Source organism: Adelges cooleyi, unplaced genomic scaffold (assembly GCF_023614345.1).
Source record: "Adelges cooleyi isolate 19-005CV unplaced genomic scaffold, UGA_ACOO_1.1 ACOO_flye_CR_arks_rails_tigmint_CR_PRNA_21, whole genome shotgun sequence".
NCBI lineage: Eukaryota > Metazoa > Arthropoda > Insecta > Hemiptera > Adelgidae > Adelges > Adelges cooleyi.
In genome coordinates this window covers 10,960,236-10,987,553 of record NW_026095871.1, presented here as the reverse complement: position 1 = coordinate 10,987,553, position 27,318 = coordinate 10,960,236, and the positions used below count along the sequence as shown (strand labels likewise).

General features: G+C 36.0%; 2 protein-coding genes across 13 annotated transcripts in view; both read right to left on the bottom strand.

Moving 5' to 3' along the window:
- The window catches only part of LOC126834735 (ephrin type-B receptor 1-B), a 102,969-nt gene extending 94,626 nt beyond the window's left edge, over positions 1-8,343 (bottom strand). For all 11 annotated transcript variants that reach the window (XM_050566879.1, XM_050566874.1, XM_050566873.1 and 8 more), the window contains exon 1: positions 7,866-8,343. The gene's annotated coding sequence lies outside the window, so the exon portion shown is untranslated. The remainder of the gene's footprint in view (positions 1-7,865) is intronic.
- LOC126834734 (serine/threonine-protein kinase mTOR) overlaps positions 1-27,318 on the bottom strand; it is a 192,341-nt gene that overhangs the window by 118,239 nt on the left and 46,784 nt on the right. The window lies entirely within an intron of this gene.

Here is a 27,318-nt window from a genome sequence, read left to right as displayed (position 1 = left end):
ACCCAATATTTTTAGTTAAGTACAAAACATTCGCCGGGTTAAACGAAACGACAATCCCCATCCGGTTCGTGGTATTTTTCGCTTGGTCGTATTATAATAATAACATATTAATATTATACACCCGGTGGATATTTAAGTATGATTAATAAGCCATACACCTGTTTGCATGGCCGTACAAACAGGTAAATACATCAAAAACCGACAGTGATTACAACGTGAGCGAGCGCGCCTCATGTCGATATTATTATTACCCATTATAATTTATAATACTAGTATCATAATAATATTAGAATAGGTAATATTATTACCATAGCCGTGTGTGCATCATGTTTCGACGGCCGGACCAATAATAAAAAATATTATATATACCGCCATGTGAATTTATCGACAGTCTTTATAAATACCCAAACATTTTATATATATTTTTTTTTGTTTCTCCGAGTCACCCCGGGCCTATACCTTCGCCGTGTATGCAAGGCACACTTATTTCAATTTTATTGTATAATATAAATTATTATATTATTATTATTATTACATAGCAGTGTTACATGATAAAACGAGACTAACCCAGTCGATACCCACATCACCTATAGTAGTCCATTACCCATATTATATTGTATTATTATTGTTAATTTGGTTTCTGAAAGTGGATTTGTAAAAACTAAAAACAGGTAAAACGAAGAAATAACATATTACTTAAGACGACAGTCCGCATAAATCACCGGGCGCTACTCGTCGTGACATTAGCGAATTTTTTTGTAATTCGTATATATATTATATATGCAAAAAGAAAAAAATCGTTTGGTCAAATCTACAGTGGAATATCTGAAAACGCAAACGCCCCAGTGAGTACATGCATATTTCAACGTCTTGCAAAAACTACTAACCGTTATGGACAACAAGGACTGGAAGGAAATATCATCAAATACTATATTATAATACATTATACTGCTGCTTTGTCGGCAAGTACGACCAATGATGAAGCTAAAAAAAACACATGCCCATTTTGCAGAACGATAATGATGATATTATAAGTAATTAAGAACGTTGGACTTTATTATTATTATTGGTACGATTAGAGAAAGCGTGTCCAGTGTGTAACACAAACGTTTACCGTTCGTCTCGTTTATTTGTTTTGTTGTTATTAATTATCATCGGTGTGGCCTATACGCCCAAACGACGTTCCCGTCGGCATCATTGACATTTAGGTACAAAGTTTCCCAGTGGATGAAAAAAAACATTTCCGAGAGAAATATTTAAGGTATACACACACACACACACACATACATCATTACATTATGAACAATTCCATTGGTTTCTTAATTTATAACCGAGGACTACTCCTAGAGGTGTATTTAATTAATAGAAGTCGGTCTTTTTTAATTTATCATTTTACAGTGTATGTGTGTGTGTGTGTAAAATAAAATAAAATACATATGTTAATATCGGACAATAACGTTGGTCGGACGATTTCGCCATGTGGGACGAACACACACACACACAACGGGCGACGACGGATGTTTGTCCGTGTGTAATTAAAAAATATATATATATTCATACCGTGTATTCTGTGATGATTACACGGTTAAAATATTAGTTTATTTGTTTTAATTAATTCCCAAAACGATTGCGCCCGGAGATACACACACACACACATGCAATTTAAACAAAGTTTTCGGATCTGTTTAAAACGTGAGTATAGGACCACAGTCGGATAGAAAAACTGAAGAAAAAAAAATTCCACTACGGGTTTCTATCATCACGAGCGTTGTTTTTTCTTTTTTGGAGATGGAAAAACTTGAGCATTGATTTATTACACACGATTTGTTTGCTGTTTTTGGCCAACCCTCGAAACTATTAAGGACGATAATTATTTTTATGTGGTGAAACAGTCACGGGTTGGTTAGGACAGTATAATATAATAACATACTGTGGACGTTTGTGTTAATGTGCAAAATCGTCAGACCAAACCACATAGACCGACCGAATAATACAATAATAAAAGCGCTACGCGAGGAGTATTTTTATTTTTATTTTCTTTGACGTTATCTCTCGCCTAAGTACATTTTTCAAAACGACCGGCGATTACATCATTTGTTCGCACACTTCGGAATATTAAATTCACGCCCGTGTCATTAAGCGCGTAGAAAAAAAAATTCGGGTACGAGTCTTTTATTATTATTTTTTTTTTTATGAAAAAGTCATCAGGGAAATGAAGAGGAATTTATTCACATTCAGGTGGTGCTCTGCTGCACGTTTTTTTTTCCATTCGTTGCTTACTTTCCGGTTTTTCCTACTATGTCTCGCCATCATAGTGACAATCGAGATGAGAGTGATATATATATATATATACACACACAGACCTAAACGATGAAAAGGTGAATTATTTCGGGAAGGGGGCGAGGGTGAACTAGACGGAACTGTTCATTTATACGGACTGACAAAAAAAAAAAAAAAAAGAATAACGTACACACCGAGAGACGATTGTGTGTTTTCTTTTAATTCGGAAAACACAAGTGAACCCACACGCAGACACGGCTCGCACATACACCGGCCGACGGCTGCCGTGAGTCGTTATCAACGGTATGATTTATGATGTTTTATATATATTATATAGACCCCGCCTGAGTACGACTGACCAACACCGCACAAGTTATACCAAAACCGCCTGCCAGTGTCTTCACCTCGCCACCCGCGTCCTACTTTTCATCCGTACAACAATAATAGTAATTATTACATTACTACAACAAAACGAAATTCCTAACTGTATTTACACAGTTTGTCCGTTTATGAACACACACACACATAAAACAATGTTAATAGATGTTAATACAAACGGGATTGGCAGATTAAGAGACAAGAAAAAGAGTTAATTATCGCTGACCTAAAAACATTTTTGATAATTTTAGATGTGCGGGTAAGGAAAATCACATCGGATTTGATCTGACAAAAGTGGACATCTTTCGAAGTTTTGTTTTTTTTAACTAGTTGTAGCAGTAAATCGGTTTACAACTAAATCGGCGACATGGTCTAAAGTCTGGAACGTCTACGTAACGCTCAACAAAAAAACATTGATAATGACCCCTCTTAAACTTTGGAGTTTAAACGGTTCAATGTATAGCATTATATTATAATACAATCGAATACAAAAATAGAACGCTATTCCCAATAATGACCGATATAGATAATGCGATGCGTGCGCGTATCCATCTATATCTATTAAACGTATTATACATGTATATGTATATATTTTTTTATCATAGGAGAAAATATAAAAACGGTGCTTATAATAATACACTTTCGACGACCGCCGACGATAACCCCCGGCATGACGTCGCGGCTCGTATTTCCCGTCTTTTCACCGGATCATCCTCGAATCATTAATAAATACCAAATGGAAATACACGTTACACAAAGAATAGGAACCATTAATCTTCGACCGACCGATATATTATTGTGTATGTGTATGTGTATATGTGCGAAAAATCATCGGCCGCCCCCGCCGAAATATGCAACGGCGTTGTTGTACACACAGTAAAGTATAAGTATAAGAGCCATGGGGGGGGGGCAAAGAACTCTTATACGTGCGGGTGAAAATTTTATACAAAATTAATATTACTCCGACCAGCAGTCTTGAGCAATTGACGATTGTTCCATCACGACCGGCACACATTACATTCAGGTCCGGTTTTTAAAAAAAAATTTTAAAGGCAACAATCGTCCAGGGATTTATACGCAGAGCCGTTTACAATAATTCTTCTCACTATTATTATTATTATAGGCATTTCCGCCACCGACAAATCTGTATACATATAGTTTATATTATTATTTTGTTGCAACGACAATAATAAGCGCGGTACACGCGGGGAATAAATATGATTTTTATTATACATTATGATATACAATCGTTGTTTGTAAATGGAATTCTACCGTGTTTGCCTTTCCCACAGAAACATTCGACACAGTGCAGAAACCCGTCTTCTCACTTGCTTTTGTACCGCCGCCCGCGGAGGAAGACACTATCTGTGCTCTCTCAATAAAAGGGATCCACAGCCCTGAGAAAGAGAGAGAGAGAGCTAAGGTCATTCGAGGAATTCCCGCACTGTATAAACCACCGATAGGATACACCTCATCGCCGCGCTGGTCCTTACTATATATTATAAATCACACGATTAATGGGGCGACACTAACGCCGGGTTACCGTGTATGACCGGAAATAATATCGGCCGAATTGCTTAAAGCGTATAACGAAATCGCACTTAATAAATTATATCGCACGCACTCGGACCGGAAGGTAAGCGTTTACCGTCCCCCCTCTTCCTCGAAAATTCTGAGAAAGCCGTTTAAGAAGATATTTCAAAAAAGGTTAGGTTAGGTCCATTTGTTGAAAAATTGAGTAATTACCGCACTCATATTTACTACTACGGGGAACCCCTTAACCGTGTTTTGAATTTGAGGTTTTATTGAATTTTATTACACCGTTCAAAAGCCTCAGTTGGGATTTCTAGTTCCCCTAATTTAACCAAATCAGGTCCAATCTTACAAGTAAAAGTGCAAGAGTCGAGTTACAGCAATAACTCGCTGTATATTGTTTTAATCAAAAACTGTTCTTCGTAGAAAGATAGAAACGCATACAAAACAAAACGTGTAAGGGTATATTATAGCCGGATCGACCCTATTGCATAGCTAACTTGGTATTTATATTTATACATAATTTTGGAATTATCAGTCGGACGGCGCGGCGACGGTAAAAAAATTTGATGGAATGCCGCCGTCTACATGTTGTTATTATTATTCGTGTCCAGTGGACCGTAGTCCCAGGATTGTACTGCACTCGAGGAAATCGGAAAACCCGAATAATTGTACATACTTAAATGTATATATATACATACACACATAGGATGTACAAGCACACAGCAGCAGGATACGGCTAGCTCACGCTTAATATCTAGGCGGTATCGGTCGCAAGGGTGGCGAGCAGGTGCGCTCTCTCCGTCTGTTATAATATATTATTATAACGCGTTTGTCTATATAAATATATCTATAACTATGTGTATAAAATATGGCCACCAACACCTCTGCCAGAACAGAACCGACCGATGAAGCAAGACGACAGCAGTGACAACACAGATCCTCCACGTCCTCTGCGCGTTTCCCGTACCGCACCGATGGGTCGAGTAGAACAATACAAAAACGAAAAAAGGACACACACACACAGAGTTTTCATAAATACTCATCGTCGTCGTATGTAATTTGTACACCATTGTATACAGCACAGTACATACGAGGTATATACCCCCCCTCCCCATAAGGTAAACGTATTAAAAAATAATATATATACATACACATACGGGGATAATGATGACAACGGGGATTTGTTGTTACTCTCTCGTTATCATCATATTATTATACTATATTCTTTTTTTTAATTCTTCCACACAAAACAAGACAAACAACAAACGTACACTGCAGAGTAGACGGCGACGTCGGTCTTAAAAAACGGATGTACGATCAATGGCGGGGAACGACTTTGAAATGAATCGTCTTCTTTTTTTTTAGGGATGCCCAATGTCTTACCGATGTCGTGCCGAGGCTCTGGGGGCATGAGGGGGTATGCGTCCTCCTACTTGAGAAAAACAACATCATCTACGCGGCCGTTTTATAAGGTGGCGACACGGGTATGACTTTGCTCTGTTGCGTTACACATTATTATAATAATATTATTGTAGTAAGTCGAAGAAACCGGTCGCCGACGGTGGTAGTGATTTTCGCGTTTACAGAGAGAATGTGCAGTGTGCTCGTCGTACGGCGGCCACGACCAAGCCCTTCTTCGCACAACACCATTATTATTTCCAACGCTGAATTCCCAGAGCAGTACTTACATACACACACAGATAGATAGGTACATACATTTCATAAACGGCGCTTTTGATTTACCTACCACCTACAACGCCTACTTCTACCGAATTTGCCGGGTAATCCGCCCCCGGGGTTGTATAATTAGACGCCACAATGTATATTATTTTGTTTCCAATAAAACGCTCGAATCCTCAATAAGGATAATACACATCGCCCAAAGGATTCCCACGCCTCGCAACAAACGTAAAATATATAATATATGTGCTTACATAGGTCTACAAAATCGAATACAAATTATTATTGTAAAAAAAAAAACCACCTCAATTCTTTTTCCGTTTTTGGCAGCAGATTTGCACTTGTCCGCGGGGAAACAACCGTTGTCGTCTACCTATTGTTTACATTTTGGAACACACACATGGTAAATGATATCCGACACAAGAAATTATGCGGACTTCACGTATGCCCACCGAGCGAAATTTATTCATTTTAATAAAAAAAATTAAAAACAAAAAAAACCATCCATTTTTTTTATTTTTATTATTTTTATGATGTTTTATATTGCATTCCATTGACCTCTTAGTCGGCCAACAGACAATAAAATAATCACGATAAACAATAATGAAAAAAAAAACTGTTTGTATTTTATTTATATCCTATGATAATGAAAGGGTTACATTATGTTGTACAAGCGACGCGACGGTAACAATAATTATTGAAAAGGGTTAAGCGTCTGTCTGTCCGCATTCGTCGTAATTCATGTTCGGGGAACCTTATAATTTCCAATAAAATGTATATTATATAAATTTCACCCCGTTTAATTCTTCTCTATACAAGTTTCTTTATAATACTAGTATCAACCAATAATTATTGGGTATCGACGAACGATGTGAACTTGAAAAAGGGTCAACCAGGAGAGCCGAATGTGCTGCTTACAATTTCCGGGACAAAGCAGACTTTTTTTTTTGGTTTATAGAAATAGCAAAACGGATGCTCTCGGGGGGTGAGAAAATTAAAAAACCTACAGCAACGGAGAATGCAAAGTGTGGATAATAAGTAGAGAAGTATTTAATTGCCGGGAAACCGCGATAACAGATAACGTCTGTTGACTGTTTCCCAAAGATGACATTTTGACAATATTTGACTTGAGGGAAAATCAATCAGCATTTTACTTTTTGACGGCCACTAAGTTATAGTCAAATAATAGGAGTAAAATATTCCAACATAATCAATTGTACTTTAGGGGAAAAAAACTATCAAGGCGATTCGAGGTAAATAAATGATCAGCGGAAGTGTTCAGCCAAGTACTATGTACTTTTTATAAATCAGAACATGCTGGGATCCGAATGGGAAAAAAATATTTTTTCAAGTCGACTCGAGAAGAGCAAATATGATAATAATATTGCCACTTAGTTTCTAAATTCTAATTTAACACAAGACAGCCCAGGTTTTCCCGTTTATCAGACATCTAAACACAGGTCGAGACACGTGCGGCGATTACCGAGAATTGAAACAAAACAAAACGCAACAATAAACCGCCGAAGGGTATTTTTGCTTCTTCTATCTAAACATTTGTTGAGACTACTATTTTCGGCCGATAAACGGGGAAAACCGTGGCGGGTCCTAAAAGCGTGACCTGATATACGTTGTAAAAGGGGTGTAACAGGCCGTGTGGACAACACCACATTAAACGGTCATCGAAAACTCATCAACACACACACACACATTGGCACGGGGTTGTAGTAACGAGAAAGGGAGCGATAATAATTAGCGGCGGAATTTCCAAAACACACACACACAAACCCCCCCCCCCAAAAAAAAAAACTCTGGGATGCACACCCTCGGATCGTTTAAAAAAAAAAATTATATTTAGACTTGCAGGGCTCGTTTGAAACGTACAGGTGGTAATCGGGCGCGTGTGGCGCTTTATAATCACGGAGAAGGGGAAATAATGAGGCGGTAATTAATTTAAAATAAAAGTCTAAAAAAATCCTTTCAAAAAAACTCACCTTAATATCTAGTTAAGTATTCCGGCCGTTCGTGGACGTTCTATTCCGGGAAAACACGCTTCGAGCTGACGACGATTTCCCGGCTAAGTAAAACTACAAATTAAATGAGTTAATAATCCTCGGACTTAAGTGGACCGAACCGACGGTCGGCGGTGGCGCAAACCGGTTTGAATAATTTTTTTATTTTATTTTTAATTATTATCAGTTATAGCCGGTAACGGACCACGGCAGCCGTTTCGAACACCGCACACGCTCAAATCGAATAATAATAATAGTAAAAAAAAAACAACTTGAGTTTCGCACTTAATCGAATCGTATGTTAAACATAACAGAATTGATTTACAATTAAATAAACGATCACTGTAGGCCGCGTGCCGAAATCGGTTGAACTGTGATGGCGCACTAAAAAAACCACTCGACGACGACAACGACGGTGTCTGAACGAGGCGTCGACGGAACGCATTCGACGGCACACCAAACAGAACTGAAGAGCTGCCGCCAGCCGCCTGCCGGTTGGGCCCGTGGCCGTCCGGTCCGGACGAGCGCTGCGGCGGCGGCGGCGGATAACGAGTCGACGGATCGCCAGTGCGTTATAGCCGTCGAACAGCGGTCCGACCCCCATTTTTGGTTTTTGATTTTTTTTTTTTGCAAATAAAAATATATTAAAAATAAAAACGGCCGGGGCTTACAAGCAGAGTTGAGCAAATTCTTATTCGAATAAAACGTTATTCGATAATTATTTTTCAATATTATTAAATTACCCAACATTTACCTAATATTTAGTATTTTCCAGAGCCTATACCTTTCAGTAGAACTCGATGGTAACGTTCAATTTTTAAATTAACATATGTATTTATATTATAGTGTTGCTGATATTGTAATCATAATGGTTTTTAAACGTCATAAAAGAATGAATAATCTATTAATGTTTTAGGATTTTTGAGGTTTTTATTTTAGGAAAGCGGATTTATTTCGACACAAACAATTTACATTACGGTCTTTTTTTCACGTTTATGTTTTTATGGAAATAAAATCATTCGCTATCAATCAAATTACATTTTGATTTCTGCGCTAAAAGCGAATAACAGTTTTACTTTTTCTTATTTTTAATTATCGTAGGTCGAGGGAAGATAAGTTCAACTGTACAGAATATACATATATACTTATATACATATATGTATTTAAGTTGGAACATGCACTTATGTTAAACCATGGACATGAATTGGACGAGGAGGAGGGTGATATTTAATTAATGTTTGTTTTTTGCATTATGAAATGTAAGTAGAAATCACGATACGGACTTACACGCGAATGTCGAAAAACCAAAAGTAATTTGGAAGTCGTATTTACATGCCATTACAATATTTTTATTATACCGTCTGTGTTGGGCGTGAACTAATTAAACATAAAGTCTTACGATTTAATTGTGCAGTGAGCTGTTAATTTGTGTAATGTGACTGTTGGAGTTCAATGTTGGCCAACGCATTATTATTATATTATTTCATTTTTTTACGGAAACGTGCGCTTTTATCGAGTGCGACGATTACGCGGAAAAACACTTTAGCCCGAGTACAAGTACACTGTACAAGAAGTATATATTTTTTTCTTATTTTTTTACTTTTAGTTTTTCGGACTCCTGCTGTTTACCGTCAACGCCAAAAACCGTATACAGTTTAACAGTGTGAGAAAATGGGCCACCTTTCACCCTCATAATATGGTCGGCCAACAGGAAGAAAAAAATTAAACTCAACCGACGCGACGCCTACAACAATGTAGAAGCCATTTTGCAATTTGTAATATTATTTTTCTGTGGCTTTTGTTGTGGGCTTATTTGAATAATTTCGTCTGTAAATAAAATTGCTATTTATAGGATTTGAAAATAAAATGTAAACGGCAACATAAATAGCCGAGGAAGTGGATTTCTGACGCGATTTATGGGTAATTAAAATGTAAATTACCTAATGTAAAATAATCAACAAAAATAGCAAATATCAAACAAGTTATTAGAATAACATTGACTGAGTCAGAATTAGCCAATCTTGGCTTTGTATATAATTACAGGTACAATAATATTCGACCGTTTTTAATAAGTACCAAAATACATTATTTTTTTTAGATTATTTTTGCTGAATTCTAATCTGATATTTGAATTAGCCTAACACTACTAGTTATTGTTTAAATCGAATACAACTTAGTAAAACCGTAGTTTTGAGGTATTTTCAGTGCGTTCTTGAAAAATCTTAAAAATGCAAGTAGAGCTTTTGTTTTACTTACTTTGCTAAATTCAATACTAATATAGAATTTTATTTACACAAAATAGTATAATAAAATTCTGATTTTGGTTTTGTACATTTTTTACAACTTTTGAATTGATCACAAATCTAAATAAGTGGTTTTCGTTACAAAATTATGTTCCACACTTTTATTTGTGTAATTGACAATTAATTTCACATTCAACTGGGAAAATTTCTATTTGAACAGATTATAATTACATTTGCACACTAAATATTTACCGGATTTTATCATTTTAACTTAGCCTAGTGAGGTCAAGTTAAAAAAAAAATATCTTAAAAAAAACTGATTAATAATATTTCAGTCTCAAACTTAAGTTTAACAATAAAGCGATTATAAAATGTGGTAGAAAACCTATTACGTTTCGAGTGTAAGTGATTAGTTTATTAAGTATTAGGGTTCGGTTATGCAAGAAAACGAGAGGACTTGAAGATGTGGTGTCTGACGAGTAGTATTGTAATTATGAAAGGATTTGACTAGCCTTTCCATTTTTTAGGCCAAGAAAAATATATAATAATTATTCTAATCGATATTTAGATATATATTTTTATAGCAACTCATTAACGCTCGCGAGAGGTATTTTAGTTTTAAAAGAAACTGAATTTGTATGTAACATTTCCAATAGTTGGGGTAATATTATATGTGTAACGATAATAATATGGTAGTTTTAAGTATACCTATTAAGCTACATATTGTATTGAAATCATAACATATTATTCGTTTGTTTTGGAAAATACCAAAAAAAAAAACGTTTATCGACCTATGTTATTACGGACGATAAAGTTGATTAAATGGTTTAGATATAATAGTGTGTAATATAATTTCACAGATATAAGAAAAAAAACAATTTTAATGTTCAGCCTAACCAGTTGTTAAAAATTCTATTCGGGATTCAAAATACATTCAGTTTGTTCACCAACCAAAAAAAAATATTATATTTTAAATTGTAGGGAAGCAAGCAATTGTTTTAAAAAGTGTGTATAGTATGTATACAAAAAAAAAAAAGGTACTAACGTCCTAATTGGAGTGAAAATAATATACTTACATATATATTTTACAAAAATGCATCTTTACAAAACATTCTCATGATTTAGGTAGAAGTATGTAAGTCGTTTAGGGGTTGATGTTTAAATTACTATTATTCAAAACAAAGAGTATTATGAAACAAAAAGAAAAGTATTATGGGGGTATGTTTTAATATAATTTATAACGCAAAAACAACACTCGATATTTTTTCTGGGGGGGGGGTGAAATAATACAATTTGTTAAAAAGATAACAATCTTTGTATTTTAACGACAAACCGTAGAAGAAAAATACAAAAGGCGGCGAAGAAAAATAAAATGTTTATTAAAGAAAAAGAAATAATGCGTTTGATATCGTTGCTTATTAAAGAGCTCATTTAGTATTTTTTTTTTTTCGTCGAGTGATATTTTAAAGTCAAAACTTAATTAGTTCACCAAATTAACAGGGGAAAAAAAGTAAAAAAATTGCACAACCGTCTACTCCTATATTATAATTATTACCCGCGTAACCTTTATTTGACGTGTTTAAACGTAATAATAATGTTTTTGGCGTTAATGTATCAATTTTTTTTGCTGTAAGACAAACAAAAAACATTTTCCATTTAAGTTAAAAACTCAACTGTAGTAACGTCCGTTGCCGTAGTCGTTTCCAGCATCGTCTTACATTATTATAATAACATTTTATTATAAGATCAATTTGGTCGTTCGCTGCCGCTTTTCAGCGCCTTAGACGATAGACTTTAATGAATATGTTTCGACAACTTTTCGGACTATTATACAAGTTTAATCATAACCGGCAAGTTTTTTACTTAGGCTCTACACCGCTTACACCGTACCGTGTCAAAGCAACCGTGAAAAGCACTATACCATTTTTGTCGGTGCTCAGCCGTCTAGATATTACATAACATCATATAATATGCAGTTTTCATACCTACTTTGAATATTATTTTTGTTGGTAGTAAAAAAAAACCGGTACAAATAGATACGAGATAGTCTAATTAGTAAAAAAAAACACAATTTTAAATTTAACCAATTAACTGAGTATTATTTCAATCGGATCGTTATTTCATTTAAACATAAAACATATCATCCTGTACCCGTTTTTATGTACATGATATTATTATTATGTATCGTTTACAATTTAACTGTACTTTATAGCTTCTCATCGGTGACCTGTACCTAAGTACACGGGGACACTAAATAGTAGATCCAACTAAAATTATGGTTAATATAGGGACACAATAAATTTCTAGTTGGCCTAACAAAATGTATAGTTGCTTCAACTAAAAATTGTGTTTGGCCAATTGTGTATTTTTTCCATGCACTCGATCGTATTTAAATTTTCAATTGCAAATCCGCGTTAACCTGTTTTATAATAAATATATATCTGCAAAATAAACCTTTGCCGCTTATTTCAATTTTATATACATATTATTCAGATTTATTAATGTATTTTAATTCAATTTTTTGATTATAACGTCAACATTTTGTAAGCGTGTAAAAATATAAAACTGATTAAATCTGATTACCGCGATGAAAGAATATATTATTGCGGGTCCCCCGGGGCAATTAATTTTACTTTTTAAGAAAAAAAAACAAAAAGATAATACGTTGAAACGTCGTCGAGAATACGATGACAAATATTTTTGGAGAGCTACCAAAAAACAGTCCATCCAAGTCGTCCGTAGTAATGATCCAAATAACAACACAGAAGATCTTGTTTGCACATGCATCTCATAACATTGTTTAACGACTTACAAATATTATTGTTATTATTATTTTAACGCGGCAAGGCGAAAAAAACATGTCCGAAATTATATTTTATAACGCGAAATATAACCACATGGTATCTGTTCGGGCGCTGTTAAAGCTGCCTGCTACACGTGACAACCATTAATACTTTTCTCTTCTAAGTATATATACATTGTACAGAGCACAGACCTCACATATACTGTTGTTTTAATTACTTTTTTTTTTGTCGTTTAATCGTATCCATTTGTTCCTGATTCAACGGTACGGCGACACTATGTCATGTTTTTTCATTATAAAACTGATAGCTTACTCGATGGTTTTAAAGCACTTAAGTCCCTGCGATTATCTTGCGCGTGTCCGCCGTTTAAAAACATCAAGTGTCCCATAATTTTGAAAATACGACTTGGCCATAAGTGGTTGTTTTTTTTTTTTTAAATCCAATTTCCTTTTTGACTCGAGCGCGTACCAATGTTTCGATAAAATAAAAATCGTTGGTCAAACAAAAAAACCCATCAACGTTCGCCTACCTTGTGTACGTTGCACTTTAACATGGTATATGTGTATGTGTATTTAAATTACAAAAAAAATACTTAACTCGATAGAACCCTTACTACAATCAAAGAATAACAACATTTATGTGGTGTCTTCTATATTGTATATAATATTATGTATTTTGTACTTTTTTTTTTTAGAATAGACATAGAAAACGGTCCGTTTCGTATATCGGAAACCGTTTATACCTGTTTACCGCGGGCGGCGACTAATTTTTCAACCGCCGTCTTAAGAGTCTCGTGGCTCATACAATAATTTATTATAAAATAATATTATAAATAATGATTCGATTCGAATACAATATTCCTCCCGGCGGCGCGGCGGTCCGCATAGTATTTTTCCTTGTGCCGGGATAGCTATAATGGGTATTATATAGCGTTGCGGTTTGACAATAATTATTGGAATAATAATGGTATCCCCCGGCTTAGCGTTACACATCCCGAGTATAGTAGTAAATCGTTTATCATCATTATTTAATCGTCTTGCCTCGCGACACATGAAAAAACCACAACGCGAGCAGTATTTTTCTTATGTGTGCGTCCCGTGTCTAGCCCATGATGCACACACCACCTATTTGTCATATGTGTGTGAGTGTACAAAGACCCTTCTAATAGGGTAGTTTTTTTTTTTTTTGCGAGCGACTCGTGAGTCTTTGTGAATGGTTAATGTACGTCCAAAGACGACCATCCGTATTATGTACCCTGTGGCCTGTATTATACATGTACATATAACACAGCCCGTCATACCTACAATATCCTTCCGTCACGTTTACGACCCCTTTTGTGCACGCCGGGGACGAGATGATAATATGTTGACCTTTTCCTTTTTGCAGACAACCGTTCGATCGGTCCACATATGTATAACACGTACAAGGTAAATGTTTAATTTGCCAAAAGATTCGCGAATGCCTTCGGTCCCTCTTTTTGTGTTGTGTGCAATAATACTAGTACAAAGACAAATTTATGAATTATTATCGTTTTCCATATTTTAGTAATGTGTAACATATATCCGAGATCGAAGCGTGCTTATTGCAAAACATACACATGACAGATCGAGCCTTTTTATACGTCTATACTCTATAGTCTATACTAAGCCCTTTGCTTTGTCCTTTATGGGCCAAATTGTAAATGTACATTTGCAGTGCGACGTAATTTATCTGGGGTGTTAGCTGTCGATTAGTTCTTAAAAGTGCCATATCCATTTGAAAATTATCGGATCGAACCGTCACTGACTGATATATTATTGTAAATAATAATTATTCTTACACGGTTACATTATGTGTACCTAATAATAACAGATATTTGGCTAACTATAGATATAGCTGGAGACGACACTGAGAACATATAAGCTTTGGTATGAAAACATTTGTTTTCTTCCAAATTAAGACAGGAGTCCAGCCTTTGAACTCTGCCAAATTGTCTGCGCCCACTATATACACCGTGCACCGTCCAAGTACTTAATAGTTTACAAGGAAATTGGAATTTCTGGCTTCTGTCCTGTGAATTTAAACCGTTCCGTTAATTTGACAAATATGCGCACCAGACAACTTTCTTGAGGCGCTAGGGATTTCCAAAGCTAGTATATAATGCATGAAGTGTTTCGCCAAGACAGATGCTTAACCCACGGCTTTCATCCCCCCAACGCTTTGCTGATCAAAGAAGACAAATATACACTGTACCTGCGTAAATTGCAATATGCTAGGATCGTTTTGACAACTGGCGAAACTAAACTAACCGTTTCGGCGGTATCATTTTAATATGCGCGGATCGCTTTCGGGACGTTAAATTAACTCGGCGGCCGGTGAACGGGTATTTGTATATAATATTGAAACTAGTGCGATAGGAACCCGACCGACAGACGGGCTTATAAAATATATATACTACAGCAGCTATGTACGCGACCAAAATAAATCACGTGTAATTTACTGGCTCGGAAACGGAACATTCGGAGATGCATAATAATAATTGACCTTCCTGTTTTAGTGGGGTTATAAACGCCGTTGTTGATTGTGGGCTCTATGCGTGCACACGCGTTCCCAGGGATAAAGATTTATCGGCGTGGACCACACAGCCGCCGCTGTACATGCAAAGTACAAACCGCGGCCTTCCCCTTATGCAAACGCCGGCCCTTAGAAAACAATATCCTTCCGGTTTCTGCCTGCAATTTACAATCCGTATTGCCCGGTTTGTATTAATCACTCCGGCGCGGCTCTCGGTTCCTCGCAGATACCTACATCGGCCGGCTTCTCCTCCTATACATTCTATTCGGTACGATAGTACTGGTACTGGTCGTGGCCCGGTTAACTGGAATGCCGGCGTTATGCTAAACGACCTATCCGGAACTCGATTACAATTCATACTTGCTAAAACTCTCGACGAGCATACTAGCCACGCGTTAATCGTCGCACAATAATGGCCGTTAAAGTTGGTAGAGCGTACATAGTGACGTAGTCAAGAGGATGACGAGGGAAGCCTTTTATATATACATCTTAACTCTGCACAATAAAAACTATTGAACATAATATCGTCTAGTATTTTTATCTTCAGAAATAAAATGGTAGCGTAACGGGATATCAATTTTACTATAACCGTGGCTTATTTAATACCTACTAGGTTATTGCATCTCTACCCTCTCTCCTTAGAAATTTTCGATGATAAAAATCAAATGGCAGCGTAAGGGTCGGCCAATTTATTTTATAAAGGTATGTATATATTACTTTAACTTATATACTTTTTGTATATACTGAATTATTCGTTTATCCTGTACTCTGTTACAAAATCAATTGGAACAGATTATAATATTATGTAAACTGTAAATTGTAATATTCTAATTATGGACACGGTAGATAAAAAGAAAAAACAGTCTATGTAAAGAGGTATGCAAAAGAAAATAATTTAAAAATTTGATAATAATTAATAAATTGTTTATCAAGTCAAATATGATTTAATCGTATTCATAAAAAAAAACAGCGATGATAGGCTGTTGTCTGCTATATCAGACTATTTTGAAACTATGATGGCGTTGGTAGGTTTTTTAAGTTTCCAGAAAAAATTGTTTACGCTTCGCTGGAATGTGTGGTTTCCATTATATTAATTGTATAAATAAAATAATATTTAATACCTACCATAACAACTCGGTACAAAAGTACAGCTGCTGTCGATATCCGTGAATAAGCTGATGCAATGCGATAAAGAAAAAAGAGATAACACTTTTGTAAACAATAATAATAATAATTATTATTATTGGTACATACATGGGCGCTTTGGTGTGTTAAAAAATTGTACGTTTCAAAGCTAATAAAACCTAGTCTATTTTTATACGAGTACAACGGCTGTTTGGATATTTTCAAATATTGTTAGGTCGCGTTCACTCCGGTTTAGATTTAACTTGCAATTATTTTAAATTGGGAAAAAATATTGGTTAAAAAACACATAAGCAAGCGGGGCGGTCACCCTCGCCGCCATCTATTGAAGCCATCCATGTACTGTGCCTACCCATCTGATCGAATTACCTTCGGACGTGATGGCAGACAAGTAATATGGCGTTTCAACGTTAAGTATTCAATAACAATAACGTCCGGGGGCGATTCCCAGAGAGAAAGTGTGTGCACTAAGAAAGACAACCGAAAAAGTTAGAAATTATTACCAGGAACTTTTAAAGTAGGTCGCAAAAAGAAAAAAGCGCACTTTTTTTTTAAAAATAACTTTTCATTTTAGACGCCGTATAGGTACTGTTGCTCCGTACTCGTGTGGTTATAATAAATAATATTTTAACGAATAAAACCCACGGACTTGGGATAAGGTTTGCTCTTTGGGGGTTAAAAAAAAAGAAAAGTTCACCTCGTCCCGCATTTCCGTTTTTCCGTTTAATTTGCGGTCAGAATTTCGTTTTGTCTGCATTGTCGATCCGTCACTAAAAACATATACATATATAGGTATAAAGGTATCTAAGTATAAAAGAATTTTTTTGTTTTTTTTTTCCTAAGGTTTTGTTGTAATTTTTTTTTCTAACGTCGGGATTTAAGAATTACGGGACACCGATGTAGGTACATAAAGAAAAAAAATAACAAACTACAACGACCTGTAAACAAAACTCGGGGGGCTGGCACGGTAAAGACCGGCGTGTGCGGTACACGAGTAATGTTCAACTTAATGACAAACGAGAGGCAAAGTTCGAGAATTGTCGAAACGGCTAAAGTTTCTTGGTTCTTTTTTATTTTTTTTTTCTCATCCCCTCACCGGCGTTAAAATATTTACTTAGGACGCACGATAAATTCACGACCGAGTAAAAACGGCGGCGACTTAGAATCGGAAATATTTCATTGAAACTTTTGTGTTGGGAAAACGACCGTGGCCGCTGCAAACAGTGTTCCGTAGAAAATGGACGCCTAATCAGAAATGAAATCGACTATATATTTTCATTTCTGGGTAGTATTTTTATTTTATGAGTTGAGCGCGCGCGGCCAACGAGTTTAATGCATTTTTTAAGACCCATTTCTTGGTTGGCGCCCCGTCCAAATATGTAGTGATGAAAAAATAATCATACTCTACCGGTCGGGGCTGGTTCACTGAGCAACCATTTCGAGCAACTTGGAAACATGATGAAAATTCCCACCGAAAAAAGGTTACTTTTATCAAATCTCGGTCAAAATGATTGGTCACCCAATAAATGTTCTATATTGCACTTAAAATACTAAAAAAATTAATGTGAATTTTAAATAGCTAAAAAAAATAAAGCTAATCAACAAAAACCGTCTACATGCGGCTTATAATATTTTTTACTATATGACATGTTTCCAAAATATTTTGTATTTTGTAAACTTAACCTTAGCTCCAACAAAATAGAGCATTATATAAAGTAGCTAGTTTAACATTTATAATATTTAAGGCTCGTAAGTCGATAATCTAAAAAAAAAAACCTTCAAAGATTACTTGTAAATTATAATACAATTAATATAATTAGACCTTAAAATGTCTTGAATATTGTTTAATAATCTAAATAAAGTTAGAATTATACTGAAAAACTACTTTGCTAAAAAAAAACTCGTTTTAATTTAGTCATATTTTTAATAATTAATAAGTGTTGTTAAAGTAGTACGCGCCATAACGAGTTTCAACAATACCGACTTAAGTCTGAATGAAATTTGTTTTTGTTGTATTTCAGAGTGATTGAATCATTTATAAGTAAGCAGCATCACAATTGTTTTAAAGGGGTTTACACTGCGTGATCTGGGTAATACGGTGGTACAGCCGGTTGTTTTTTTATTAACTCTTTTCTCGAGCCGCTTTCAAAAGATCTTTTATTCTTATAGGTCCTTTATGAAGACATAGAGTATGCAGCTACTTATCCTGCATACACCACGCCTATGATCTAGAAGGGATCTTACACGTGAGATCTCTAACTATCTGATTCTGGTACAAACGCATATTATGTAATTCAAAGTCCGAAACCATAATTATTTAATTTTCATGCGCACTTCCTTTGAGGAGGTATGAGGTACAAAAAACCTATACATATTATGCATATTTTTTTTGTATGTGGTTCCGTTTCACACCTTTATGCATTAAATAGACAATCAAATTTCCATGTTGTACTATACAGTGTATACCGTTTTGTTTGTAATTGCGCGTTGCCTGACGTTGTATAGTCGATTTTTGTTGTGTAATTAGTTCGAAACAGTGTCGGTTCTCATCACATTCAGAGGTGTAGACAAATATTGATTTAATAACCAGATTTGTGTAGTACACGACGTGTTAGCAGGTTCATTACGGTTTCAGTGCTGCTACGCACTGCGGTGAAAGCTGCCATGCGTGCAATGTGTTATAACCGATAATAATTAGCGATACTTCCCGACGTTCGGGTCACATTATTATTATTATAGCCAGAGGATAAATGTACAATATAATATTATCATATATTAATATAGTACACGGGTCATTATTGTGTTAAAAAAAAAAACTAGAATGTAAGTATGTGCAACACCGTTGGCGTTTCAATTAGCCGGCCACTAAAAAGTTACATTACTATAATATATTATAATACTACAATATAGGTTTAAATAATGCGATTCGAACAAAACCCATTTTGATTGAAACTCGGCGGCGACATCCGCGTCGAAATAGGTGGGTTAGGTTAGGTCAGGTTATCCGCCACCTCCTCCAAAGTTGCCTATACACAATAGTTGTGATTTCTACGTTCTAATTTCAAATGATCATGGACAGATTCGGAAATGTAAATGGCCCTAAATAAATGACTAATATATACTTCTCTGGCTGGCCCACACGGATGGCTTATGACGGTCATAATTAGGTCCCGGTTTCCTTTATAAGCTACCTGCGCCGGGGAATTTTAGGTTTAAACTGTACATGACTAGGACAAGCGTGATTGGTACTGCAAGTGGGATTAAATTTAATTAAAAACTAGATATTTCGTTTGAAATAGTTGCTCGAATTAAAAAACAAATAGAGAACTACATTTTACTTTGTGTTTGATAATAATATCACAGATAAAATAAAACCAGATGGAGTACTTTGTATAATAATAACGTAAACTGAAAACAATAACAATTATTTATCAAGGTCTCTTCGTGGGGCTTTGAAAGAAGCATCCGCTATACCTATACATATGTACATGGTGACATGGATTTAAGTTGTTGTTAAATTGTCAAGCAATTCCCAAGTATTTGCACGAAATATGGAATTGTTGCTGTAAAGTCGGGTTCACACGACTCGTCTATTTGCCGAATGTATAGCGAATACCGAATATTCGCCTATTCGTGCAAGTATAACGAATACACCATTCCCACGACTCGTCTATTTGCCGAATGTGTAGTGAGTACATTTGGTATCCCTTTGACTCGTGTCGCATTTACCGACAATCCGCGGGAAGAGGACGAACACCGAATACCGAATAACGAATACACGAATCCACCGTTCCCACGACATGGCGAATATACACGAATACCGAATATTCGGCGAATAGACGAGTCGTGTGAACCCGGCTTAAGAAGAAAACCGCACCCTTCTTGTGGATTACCCCCTTCTTTTTTTTTATTAATCTAACGAAGATTTCTACACTCTTTCAGAAAAATATACCGGAAGTGAATCGATCGATCTAATAAGTTTTTCACCCGCTGTTTCGATAACGAACTGGGTTAGGTTTCTTGTTTCACTGTATCGGGGTTAGAAATTAAAAAAAAACAAAAAGCGTAGAGCCGTCAACTCTGTGTATGCTATTGGGCGATCTCACGCGTTAATTTACATATATATAAATATATATACTCGGTTGTTTGTTTTATTGTAGCTATATAATGTCCATTTAATTCAACATTTAAATAATTAAATCGAAAAACACGTTTCCGGGCGCTCGCTAAGATTTTTTAAACGTCGAACACGGTATTGCATTTAACCCGGTCGGACCTTTGCTGTGTACCCGGGGGGGGGGGGGGGGGCAAAGCGTACGGACACGGTGATGGTTGGACGGACGTCATTAGAGAAATTACGACCCGAATTGGTATTCAAAACGCCATCGTACAATTTCGGTTATGTTACAGCACAAACGAGCGGGTATTTTGATTTTACAACCGCCGTGTACACGACTACCAATGATGATGATGATGATGATGTAGCTGTTAGAAGCATACGCCAATATACAGCTCGTTTCCCATACACTCCGCCTTAAGTCTTTTTTTAAAACTAATTTAGTACCGTATTTACTATATTTATTATACATATATTATATTGCGTACGGGCACATCCGTGTATATTTGCTAATACGACACCTGTACTGAACCTAAGTAGGTAGTGCGCACGGCCAATTTCGCTGTCCCGACTACATAGCTGTCAATACTATTGTTATGCCTAGTTATAGCCCGTAAGTTATGACATAGTTCTTTATCGAGAATGGTTTTATTTTTCTCGTTAGTACACGCGCACGGTTTATAGGCAATAGACTATGATGAAACGATTTTTTGAAAAATATTTTTTTCATTCTTTTCTCCGATTGTTTTCCGTTCGTTCATCCTTCAGTATACTTCTAAATTTTTAACTTTCTCTGCCCAAGGAATTTGCAGTGTTCTTTTCCAGCTCCGTGTTTCAAATTCTCCGATCCCTTTTCTTTCCGCTTTGAGTATCTCGTCCATGTTTTTCCGGTCTTTAGACCAACAGTGTTTGCCGTGAACACCGAGTGCGAGACGAAAATTCAAGCAATAAGCAAAGCATGAAAAATAAACAAACGGCATGTGTCGTTTTAAATACAACTAATAACGCGCATTAAAAAAAAAAACAAAACAAAATCAAAACTTTATATCCAATAAGGATAGCACATGGGGAATGACTGAAATATATGAAAACCGCGAAACGGGACCAAACGTTTTCGGTATCATCTGGTAATAATATGAAAAAGCCGGGAGCGAATTAAAAGCTTTTCGGAATCGCGTGGCGACGAGCTCGGGGATAATTTATTTTCTCGTATATATTTTAATAAAATGTATACACATTATCGTCTAGAAACGGCACTTGAATAAATTCGACGTCGCCGCATTGTCAACTGTGTCATATTGTGCTCGTTGAAATTCCGAGTGCCGTCGTCGAGGCGAAGGTTTTGATAAAACGCGTTTGCCGCTAAAATGCAAATGACGGCAAAATGTTTATTAGATTCCGCCGCGCCGCCGTGATCATCGCCTCGAAATGTACAAAATTGTATAATAATAGTACAGGCAGCCGTGTACCTAATGTACTTAGGGAGAATAAGGGATAGTGTTTTTTTTTTCGATATAAAAATCTCCAAAGCCACATTTAACGCTGCCGCGATTGACCTGACTGGCTGTGGGGTCCTAAAAACACAAGTAACTCGTATAGGAAACAACAATTTGATCAACGGTAACTTTTTGGTCAATTTTCCATCACTCGACCTATGGCCGATAGTCTTTTATGTAGACCATGTATTTTGTACCCTAAGGGGGGCACGTGGGGCACGGGTGAATAATACAATATTCATCCATACATTTTTTTTTTGGCTTTCTTAAAGGGCCTCTAAACTCTGTGTGCCAAGAGGGCCCCTACATTGCCTAAGGCCCGTCAATGGGTTCATTTTTCTTTCAAATTTGTTTAGGGTACTTGCTTTAGTTTTATAGCGTTTTCCGCGTGCGGTCAAAAACTAATGGAAAATACCATTAACCGTGCTTTTCTTTATATGCGATGGGAATTTTTTTCGTTACACCCATTTTTGCCCTTTGGTTAGGTTGGTCACAACATAAATTATCATTTTTAGCCGGGCGCCCGGTCATAAATAAAATATTCGTCGCCTTCCTTATGACTGGGTACACGTATATAATATAAATATTATATTATATACCTACTATTATAGCGGGTTTATTCTCGGCCCCTTAATAAGTTTGCCGGATTTTCGTTGTTGGATGATATTTTTCAAGATTTTATACGCGCCAGCCTGACACTGATGATGAATAAACAGCACAAGCTATTTCTGTCCGCGTTCCTAATAATAACATAACGTTATACACGGCGACAAAATATCTTGCAAGTGCATGTATTATATATATGTAACATACATATAGCAATTTATTATTATATTATATTATGTAGTATACTATATTGAGACGGTCGCCTCCATATATATATATATATATATTTTTTTTTTACTTATTGCCATGGCAAACTACGGCGGCGTCACATAATTTTTCTTAAATTTATTATTTTTCATGTCTCGCTATTCACACTCACATTCCAGTGTCATAATAAAGAAACCGAGCCAACGCGAATCGAGGATACCAAATTTGATAGAACTAACAGCGCCCTTCGGCATTTGTCCAGGTTGAATTGACTAAAAGTCTATGGTCGAGAGCAACCGCCTACCAACACGGTTGTAAACGGGTTTATATTGGATTTGTACTACGTGTATAGGTGCGTGGCTTCAACTGATTCAGCTTAATCCGAATTAGTTAACCCCCCCCCCCCGTGCTAAACGTATGCATGTTAAACGGGGTAACGGTAATCGAGTTTTACCTTTTTCGCATTAGTTAATTCTCATTTGAAATTCGAATTTCGAATTAAGATTCGAGTCCGAACGAGGATATTATATTATAATGCAGAATATATATACATTTTATTTATAGAAAAGATCTTTGGGATATGCGCATTACATTAATTCGGTCGTAGATGTGCACTATGTAGGTGTAGAATTAGTACTGTTGTACGCCTAGATTCTATAATGGTTGAGCAAAGTCGGGGAAGTAGTATTTTGGTATATGAATAAAGCCTAATGATTTGTATACTGGATTTTGATATTTGAGTGTACAGAAGTGATCCGGGAAAACTATTATATTTTATATTTCAATGTACAAGTTACATTTTAATCGATCATTTCATTTAGTCCATGTAGTTATTTAATATGCTCATTTAATGAGTATAATTTTGTTACTATTCTTGCTATTTGCAGGTTCGTATCATTAAAAATGCTTCGTCATTCGACAAAAAAATATAGAAAACAGTTACCACACAACAATTAATATTATTTATCGGACTAATAAAATGAATGTGTACCTACTTCTGAGTGTGTAAGCAATAAATAATTAAACGCTGTAAGGAGAAAAAATAATATAGTTTGGTTACCGGAGGACATTAAAGTATTTATCGGTGTGCGGAGAGACCACCACGGTAGTATAAAAAAAAAAACCAATAATAATAATAAGTAATCGGTTTTGATTGATCAACCAAGGAAATCCGAACATCTTATTTGTATTATACATCCTATACTTAGAACTTTAACGTTTTGTTTTTCGAATTGATTTATCGATTTGGACGTGGAGCTGAGAAAGCATAAAATATGATGTCATGTTTTTAATGCGATGCAACCGTTCAACGTATAATCGTTATTATTTCTGTACGACAGCGCTGGTCGGTAGGATTTCATCTAAAAATTGTAATTAACAATAAAAACTTGGAAAAAATACGCGTCGTTGACCGGTTTACTTATCGTGTTGTTTGTGATTTATTATTGTCTTAGCTCGTTAAGTTTATCACTGGAAATTGAGTCGTATATACGAAGGGAGGAATCGTAAAAACAAAAACCAAGGGTCTTGGTGCGATTTAAAATTTTATATTAGATTGCGTTTATATTTTATACATCTGGGCTATATAATATTATATAGGTATACATAGATAGCTACTCTAAAACAATAATTAAGTACATCAAAATATATACCAACTCACCGGAACGGTTCGGAGAATCGGTAAACAGTATATGTATAATAAAATTGTAATTTAATAATGATTATAATAAACACCCGGTTGCAATTAAGGTTTATTACCGAAAATTACCTCAAGTCTTCTTTGGTGTGCGCTGTTTAAGAAGTTTATAACGCGTATAGCCGCCGTGTGTTGCCAAGTGGTATAATGAAAATCCGAATTCCGGACTTTTGGATATTATGCAGCCGAGCGTTTGCGGCCGGAGGAGTCGACTTACGGTTGTAATAACAATAATAATTATGCGATGAGTTGAAAATCGCTGGGGGAAACAACGTCCACGGGTTTCCGGTAGCCGTGTGTATATTCTTTTAGGAAAAAAAAAATAATTCTTATAAATTCTACGCGGACGGCCGGATCGAGGAGCAAACGGGTAATAATAATTATCATGTAAATTGGCATTGGCCGCACGTGCTCTGTAGGTAGTAAAACGCACCATCGATTCAGTTAATGATAATAATAATAATAATATGTACAGCCGAGGATGTTTTTGACGCGTTCGTCGTCTTCGAGTGCTCCGAAGAATCCCAAATGAAACCGTTCGATTGTTCCGTTCAGTATATATATATATATGTTTATATATATTAAACGCCGCAAATTATTTTTACACATTACAAGAGGGAAAATGTATTCTGAAAATATACCTACCCTTATTAGTATGGGTTTTTTTTTAAGTTCGGTGACATCTCCGGCTCGTAGCCCTCCAAATCTCTGCCCCGACGAAAACATTTGCCCTGACAATTACCTATTGTAGAACTTTACAATACTGTACAATATAAATGTCAGCCATTGTAGTCGATGCCTTTATTTAGAAAAAAAAAAATGTTATTGCTAACCGCCATATAAAGCCGCTCTTCCGCCATTGTGGCTGTGTGCGCGACATAATATGGTACCATTTAATTTTTGGTGATAGTTTTAAAAATAAATCATTCAATTGACAAATAAACTATTTTTATAAATGGCCATATTGGCGACAAGCGCTCTATCGCAAATGGCGGTGTTACCACAGAATAGTCGAAAGCAGAAACTAGTCAATTTCAATGTAAACAAAAAAGTGGCGGCCATTTTGCGGTGGACTATTTATAATTATACGTTATACCTATACACAACAAACAATAATAATGTATACATGTAACATTATAATGGCGTAGCCTTAATGAAAGATGGCCGCCGCGTTTTTCTATGATAACTGATAAGTATCTTCTCGGTGTTAATTTTTATCATTGTGCGCCGTCCGGCGCCTGGTGTTACCTTTTAGTCGATTAGTTTTCCGCTTATTATTTAAAGTAAATATATTGGGAACTTCAAAATAATTAATTAATACATTGTAAGTCAACAAATAACTTACAATTATAATTTTTAGCTACTTTGACAAATGTTTACTGTGTTAAATAATGGAGATTGATATGATATGCGAATATAGCGATTTTGTATAATATGTGGAAGATGTGACTGATCGCGTCGAGTTGAAGTCAGAGGACTAGGGCGGCCGACCTCATATTACACTTAAGAGAAGAAGATGAAGAATTACAGATGCTAAATCTATCGCTACCAGGTTAATAATTTGTTGATCTCAAGCACAACGCTACGCGTCCAGGATGTTTTTTGTCTGTTGTTATTATTATCACACAAGTCCGCGTTCTGTATATGTTGTGTAAGTACGATGGAAATAGTTGAACAATTTATTCTTCACTCACACTCTCTCTCTCTCTCGTACGACGCGACCGGGTTGTTTCTGATAAAAAAAAAACCTAACCTCTCCTGTATAATATAACGTGTAAAAAATAGATTCCCGGAGGATTTTTATCGCTTGCCGTCGTTCAACATTGTGACATCAACGGACGGTGTGTAATATATTAAACGGCTGTAAAAAGATTGCTGGCCGTAACGGCCTACGCGTTTAATTGCACACAAAACGATTTTTACGGTTCGAATAAAATCACGGTCCGACTTGGTGGCAATTAAGTCGGTACGTTTGACTTCCCGGCTGATGCTGCTGCGGAAGTATAGGCTATCGTATATGTTGTGCTCGTGTGTGTGTATATATATGTATAAACGTGCCATTCTATTAACCTTAATAGGCCATTTCGGAGCAATAAGATAAGCTACCGTCGTACACGCGCTGCGCACATAAGAAATACCTCCTCGTTTTATTGTCCTTACCCCCTCGGGGAGCCTTCAGCCGTTATATGTACACCGCGTGGCAACTCCGGAGATAGCGCGCCCAAACTTTTGTATGTATACATTACTTAATGCGTCCTGCACATTTTTAGATATTTTTTCCTTTTCCCCAGTGTCCTATGTCATTGAATAAAAGCAAAAAAAAAAAAGCCACTATCCGTTTAGAAGCACAAAACTTATACAGAAGACCGGTGGACATCTATTATTGGGACCCTACCCATTGTCCATTTGACATCCTTTGGTTTGTCGCCGACGCAGCTGTTTACCCATTTTACCTTACTTTTATATCACATGATATTCCAATCGCTTTTTTATTTAACCTCTTGAGTCATGATTTTTTTTTTGTTTACCCTGTTTATATAACAAAATACAAAAATGAGATTTTTGTCAAT